This window comes from Nanorana parkeri, unplaced genomic scaffold, assembly GCF_000935625.1.
Source record: "Nanorana parkeri isolate BGI_ZX_2015 unplaced genomic scaffold, ASM93562v1 scaffold759, whole genome shotgun sequence".
Taxonomy (NCBI): Eukaryota; Metazoa; Chordata; class Amphibia; order Anura; family Dicroglossidae; genus Nanorana; species Nanorana parkeri.
Genome location: NW_017307027.1, coordinates 136,242 through 143,020, shown reverse-complemented (window position 1 = coordinate 143,020; position 6,779 = coordinate 136,242). Strand labels below are relative to the sequence as shown.

General features: G+C 44.1%; 1 protein-coding gene across 1 annotated transcript in view; it reads left to right on the top strand.

The window, feature by feature from the left end:
* The first annotated feature begins 3,711 nt into the window (after window positions 1–3,711).
* The window catches only part of NEK7 (NIMA related kinase 7), a 92,944-nt gene continuing 89,876 nt past the window's right edge, over window positions 3,712–6,779 (top strand). The window contains exon 1 of the mRNA XM_018564551.1: window positions 3,712–3,867. The gene's annotated coding sequence lies outside the window, so the exon portion shown is untranslated. The remainder of the gene's footprint in view (window positions 3,868–6,779) is intronic.

Genomic DNA, 6,779 nt, shown 5'->3' with positions numbered 1-6,779 from the left:
TATTGCAGGACCGCGCCGAGGCTGCAGGGGTGCCCAGGACTGGACCGGACCCCACTGGGCCCCCCCACAGGCTCAGGCCCCGGTGCCCCGGCACCGCCTGCACCAACGGTAGTTCTGCCACTGCCCCTCCAAATCATTGGATTCAGGTGTTTCAATTACCTCCATGGCCACAGTTGTATACAATCAAGCACCTAGGCATGCAGACGCTTCTACAAACATTTGTGAAAGAATGGATCACTCTCAGGAGCTCAGTGAATTCAAGAGTGGAACCGTGATAGGTTGTCACCTGTGCAATAAGTCCATCCGTGAAATTTCTTTGTTACTAAATATACCACGGTCACCTGTTAGTGGTATTTTAACCAAGTGGAAGCAACTGGGAACAACAGCAACACAGCCACTAAGTGGTAGGCCACGTAAAATGACAGAGCGAGGTCAGCGCATGCTGTAGCGCACAGTGCGCAGAAGTCGCCAACTGTCTGCAGAGTCAATGGCTACAGACCTCCAAACTTTGTGTGGCCTTCAGATTGGCACAACAACAGTGCGTAAAGAACTTCATGGAATAGGTTTCCATGGCCGAGCAGCTGCATCCAAGCCTTACATCACCAAGTGCAATGCAAAGCGTCAGATGCAGTGGTGTAAAGCACGCCACTACTGGACTCTACAGAAGTGAAGACGTGTTCTCTGGAGTGACAAATCACGCTTCTCTATCTGGCAATCTGATGGACGTGTCTGGGTTTGGCGGTTGCCAGGAGAACGGTACTTGCCTGACTGCATTGTGCCCAGGCCCGGATTTACTCCCTCTGCCGCCCCAAGGCCGGGTCCTTCAATGCTGCCCCCCCCCATATTCCAAAAAAAGTGGGAGTGATTATGCAAAAATGTATGACCAGGTGAATGGTCACACATTCCACCGCTGTCGCAATCTTTGATAGAACACCTGCCCCGCTGAGTTCTCTGCTCATACTTGCCCCCTCTTTTGCCTAAAAAAAACCTGAAAGTCCCCCAACCCTGAAAACGCACATATACTAACGGAAACATAATTCAGGTGCACCTAGATAGAAAAATTATGAGTGCGCTACACATGTCAGTTGTCACCACGTATTTTATTTTAAATTAAGGTTTTTGTTTTTTTAATCTGATTAATTGAAAATAATAATAGGCTAACTAATCGATTATGAAAATATGAACTTATTTATTAATGTAAATCATTGTAATTGAACAATATTTCTGAGGTTACCTGTGATTTGCATATTGTGTTATTGAAGACATACCTAGTGTATTTGTGCACTGTTTTTATACACTAACTGTACATTTATGCATTATGCAGCATACCCAGCAAGGAATTAAATACCTTTGAGTCAAATAGTCTGCTTGGCACTGTAATCTCGTCCTGGAGGTGGCCAGAGGCAGAGCAGTGATGGGAGAATCATAGCTGCCTGGAAGATGTGGAGATGACACTGGATCTGGATGTGAAGGTCCTCAGTCAGGAGGAGAGGGCTGGAACGTCTCCGGCGCCAGTTTTCTTTGAGGTCCACTCCAGGATTTCCTTCTTAGCCATGAGCAGGAAAAGTAAAAGAGCCCTCCCATCTGCCTGACGCCGTGACTCAGGGCGCCGCGTCTGAACATCGGGACTTGTTGATAGTGGTCGCCGGTCGGGACGGCAGGATTTTTTCACCCCCACGCTGCCGCCCCTGCACTCACTGCCGCCCCGAGGCCTGGCCTCGGTGGCCTTGTCAGGAATCCGGCCCTGACTGTGCCAAGTGTAAAATTTGGTGGAGGGGATTATGGTGTGGGGTGGTTTTTCAAGGGTTGGACTTAGCCCCTTAGTTCCAGTGAAGGGAACTCTTAAGGCATCAGCATACCAAGACATTTTGGACAATTTCATGCTCCCAACTTTGTGGGAACAGTTTGGGAATGGCCTTTTCCTGTTCCAACATGACTGCACACCAGTGCACAAAGCAAGGTCCATAAAGACCTTATTTTTCGTTGAACATTTTATTCCAATTTTTTAATATATATTTTTTGCATGGATCGTTTATATATTGTTATATATTCGAGGTCTTTACACAGTGGTTGAAATTTTTTATTGTCCCAATCATTTTCTGTTTTTCCACAGCACAATTGTACTATTAATTTTATTTTTTATTTTATGATTCTATGTAAGACATATCACTTGTTTTAGGGTTAGACCGCCTAAACCCTAATTTCACTATATCACTTGGTTATACTAAGTTTCATATTAGTTATTCCTTTAGCGCTTTGATATATATTTTTCTCAATCTCCACCATCTACCTTCAACTATGTATCGCATAGTGCGCATCCCCATTGAGTCGATGGATGTGCACCAAACATGGAAAAGAAGTACATGTTGCAAATTAGGCGACATGCGTTCAGCATTTTTCCCATTGAGTGTATCACGTTATGTTGCTCATACGTCAATAAACAGACGTATTTGATTGGCTATTGGCGAGCCGGTGTCTATATATTTCGTCTGCATTTTTTTACCCTCACATTCCCGTGCACACAAAAATGTTATTTGTTGTACTATTACCTATCTCAAGTGCATTCATGCACATATCCTGAATGTGCGTCAAAGAACGCACTTTTGTGCATGTTTGACTCGCGTTTACGATACACCCCGGTGCCTGAAGGATAAGTACACTTTGATTTCTTTAAGGGTCCATTCACCCCAGCAGACATCTCAACTCTCCCAGACGTTCTGGCAATCTCCCGCTACAAGATATTGGCTGCCGGATATCCGCAAGAGAAACATTTTACCCCTAGAAAGGTTTACTCTGCTCTATTTAGCAGAGTAAACCTTTCCCTGCTGTTTTTTTTTTTTTTTGGACAGCGGGCCATGGACCGCCGCCAGAGTAAAAAATAAATAAATAACAGACTGCATGGGAATTAATTGCTAGGCTGTTAATGGCTATTTCAACTTGCAATAGCCAATAGCAGACTGGCTATTGTACCCGCCCACTCCTGCAGACATGGACCTGAAGTTCTCCTTTAGATCCTCCTCTGCTCTTTGACAGCAGCAGTGGGCGGGTGCAACAGTATCGTCGGGATCGGTCCTGGCTGCGGCAGTCCCAGTATACCGCAAGCTACAATACTGAGCTTTGAGTCACGGGAGGACGCTAGTATATGTACTCCTGTAAGAGAACTATGGGGAAAAACACTTACCCCATAGTTCTCCTTTAAAGCCCACACACATCAAGACACTCCCATTTTCTTCTTCTGCCCAAAGTGTCAGGTCTCTTATTTTTTTCTTCCAGGCAGGTGACAACCCTAGTAATTTGGAAAAAAGTATGGCATGAGCTAGCCTGTAACAGAACACTTTTTTAGTCAAGCTCATCTAAACCCCCAGCAGGAACAAAACTACCACGTCCGACAGGCACAGGAGCGCTCTCACTGTCCTACATTACGTGACACCGCTATTCACCCGCAGACTGCGCTGGAGCGCTGTTACGCGTCACGTGAGCTGTGCCGCACTGTCCCCGTCCCGATAATAAGGAGCTGCACGGATGAAGGCATTTTTCCGAAGACCAAAAAGTAAAGTACTGGCTCTTAAAAGCAGTGGAATAGCGGCGAGCTTTTTTTTTTTAATGCCGTGACATAGTTATAAGAAACTGCACGCGTGTGAGCTAAGAAAGTTTCACTTCGTGCCTGTGACATTCTGCGCAGTTCCACATTCCAGCAGAGTCACGGCTCGCTTCCCCCTATGCCCCGCCCCCTCCGCAGACGCTGCGCATGCTGGGATGCCGTGGCCGTCAGTTGGAGGCCGCGCTCCGCTGTGAGTTGTGCGGTTCGCGGTGCTCGGTGTGTACGTGAGGTGACTGGACACTCGGGAGCGACGGCCTGGTGACAAGGTTAGACTCAGCCTTGCTTTGTGCTGGTCGCAGTTCTACATGGCGTCACTAGTGTGTGCTGGAGGAGGGCTTCCTGGAAGTTTGTGTTGTTATTACGTATGTTGTGTGTGCTGTCTCCCAGGAGAATGAGTGAACTCTCTGCCTCAACACACACAGCCGGTCCCTGGGGGTCTCAGCGACTTCTGTAGGAGAAATCATACGGTTCTGCTCGATGTATGGTAATACCTGACTTTGCAGCTGTCAGCCACTTCCATGGGCAGTTCTTAACTTTGCAGATCTGTACCTGGAAATGGCCTTGTTTTGTAATGGTGACCAACCTTATCCTCTGTAAACTCCCAACTATTCATATCGAGGTCACTTCTTGCTGTATATGGCCAACTGTAAAGTATATTTATTGGTGAATGTTCGTATGAAAAACCTCATCAGAACATTTGATAATTCCATCAGAGACCTGACAAATGTTATTTGAAGTTCACTTTGATGTTAACATTTGGTTTTGGAATGAATGGAGTTTCCTGAACGAAAACCACAGTATTATTATACAGGATTTATATATTGCCAACCGTTTGTGCAGAGCTGTACAATATAAGGAAGACATTACAATTCAAGACAAGACGGTACGGAGGGCCCTGCCCATGATGGCTTACAATCTAAAAACATTCACTGTTAGAAGTTTCTTAGTTTTAATCCTTCTTTTTTTTTTAATCACTAATGTTGAAATTGATCTCCAATTTAATCCCGTTAAGTATTAGAAAAACTGAACAAATGTTCTAAAATGTTTTTTTTTTTTTTTTTTTTACAAAATTCTACTGGTGTATGGCCATCTAAAGGGTCTACCCCAGTTTTTATCAACTTTATACACCAGAGAAACCATTGAAATCTTCAAATTCATTGGGGTCAGTGGGGAAAAAGATCTCTTACATTGGTGGCCATTGGGATGGGTGCCCCCCTTACGATGGCGGTCGTTGGGGTGAGTGGCCTCCCTTACGTTGGGGCCTGTTGGGGGGAATGTTCCCCAACCCTTACAGTCAGCTAGAAAATTGTTTTTGGTGTCATGCTGCTAGTTATGCCAAGTGGCTTTGGACCCAAAATTATGTGGGCACTATGAAATGGATCAATCATCCACAGCTCAAGGAACCCCCAGCAACCTCTTGAGGAACCCTGGCTGAGATTGGATGTTCTACTCTTAGTCAAAAAATGTATTACCTAACATGTTTCAGAGTTTGATGGTGTAACAAAGTCCTCTTCTACCTTCCTACCCCTGAGGAGCCATAGAAATAATCTTTAGGTCTCTGGGATCCTGTGAGAGGCCAATATGCTGGACATTGTATTTCCCTGTTTAGTTCCTGTAATTATTTACCAAGTAGTTCTTTCTAGGATTAGTAACAACTGCAGACAGGTTTGCACAAAACATATATTTGTAATGAGTCACAATGGACTTTTTAAAGTTTGAACAAATACAGTAGATATTAATTCTGTTTACATAGTTAAAGTGAAATTAAACCTTCCATTTTTTAAATTTATTTTTATGGTTATGAGGACCATACTTGCTTGAACTGCCTTTTTAAAAATTTTATTCCCTCGTTCTGTCCCCAAACCGTTAAATTCTCACAGTCTGGGAGGCAGCTGAGTTATTGAAGAAATTCCCTCCCTGTCTTACCCACATTGTAATTGCACTGAACCCAATGTTGGATAATCTACATTTCTTTGTATGTATTGCAATAAACAATGTGGAATGGCAAGCTTGTAAAATGTGGAAGTCCCGGGTTGCTATGGAAACTTTAAAAAGGCCCTTAGCAGCCAGAAAGTCCTGCAAATGTGCTTCTCTATACTGGGACACTGGGGATTGATGGAGACAACCAGTCACCTCCTTGTGAAGCTTGTGCATTTCCACCTCCTGTTGTGCAGGTTTGGTGGCTTCGGAATGGTGATAGCGGAGACAGCTCGGTCAGTGGGCTGGTCATGGCTGTTATTAAGCTAGATAAAGCCAATGCACTTGCTGGAATCTTTTAACATGCGTGCTAAATAGGTGTTTGGTTTATTTTAATAAATTCAGTCCCTGTGTAAGAAGAACTTTTGTATATCCATCATTCCCTTAAATGTCCAGTTTATTAGCCAAAGACAGAGTATCAATGCAGCAAACCTGAGGGTATGGTCAGAATCATGCATGCTCCATGTTTCCTATATTTGAAATCTAAATATCTAAAATCATAAAATGTGAAATATTGAAGCTTATCAGTCCTTGAATGTGGTGGATGCATTTGATTCCTTTTTTTTTCTCACTTTATTTTCAACTGCTGATCCTGCCAGCAATATGCTTTCTGTCCTAGGGTGACAGTGTTTGGTCACTAAAGGAGCAGCTTTGTTGCTCTCTACTAATTGGACTTGGAGGCTTGCTCTGCTAACTGGACCACAAATACCTTATCTCCATTATATGGGAAGGAGTGGATTTTGTAGTTCAAAGATAGCTGGGAAAGCTGTTTCCATTTTTTGAGGTATCAGAACAGTGCAGAGGATGGTAAAGTTGTAATAAAGGTTATTAATTTTTTTTTACCTCAAGCTTTAAGGTAAATGTACCTATACTCCATGTTCACTGCCACTGATCTGTCATGTGTCCTCGAAGTTGTGGTTTGAGAGGAGGCATCATGAGGCCACTGAATGCAGGGCAGCGATAGGCTGCTGAACCTGCCCATCAAGATACTGTGAGGCGGAAGGTGGCTACTGGGTGTGTGTGTGTGTGTGTGTGTGTGTGTGTGTGTCAATTGTTGCACACAGCAAAGTTCAATTCCTGGCAGGGAGCGTGCATGCATGGGGGGTCTCCTTTGCAACCTGCTAGACAGCAAGGGACATTCATAAACAGCCCAAAATGAAATGGGCTGTAAAAAAAAAAAAAAAAAAAAAACAAAACACAA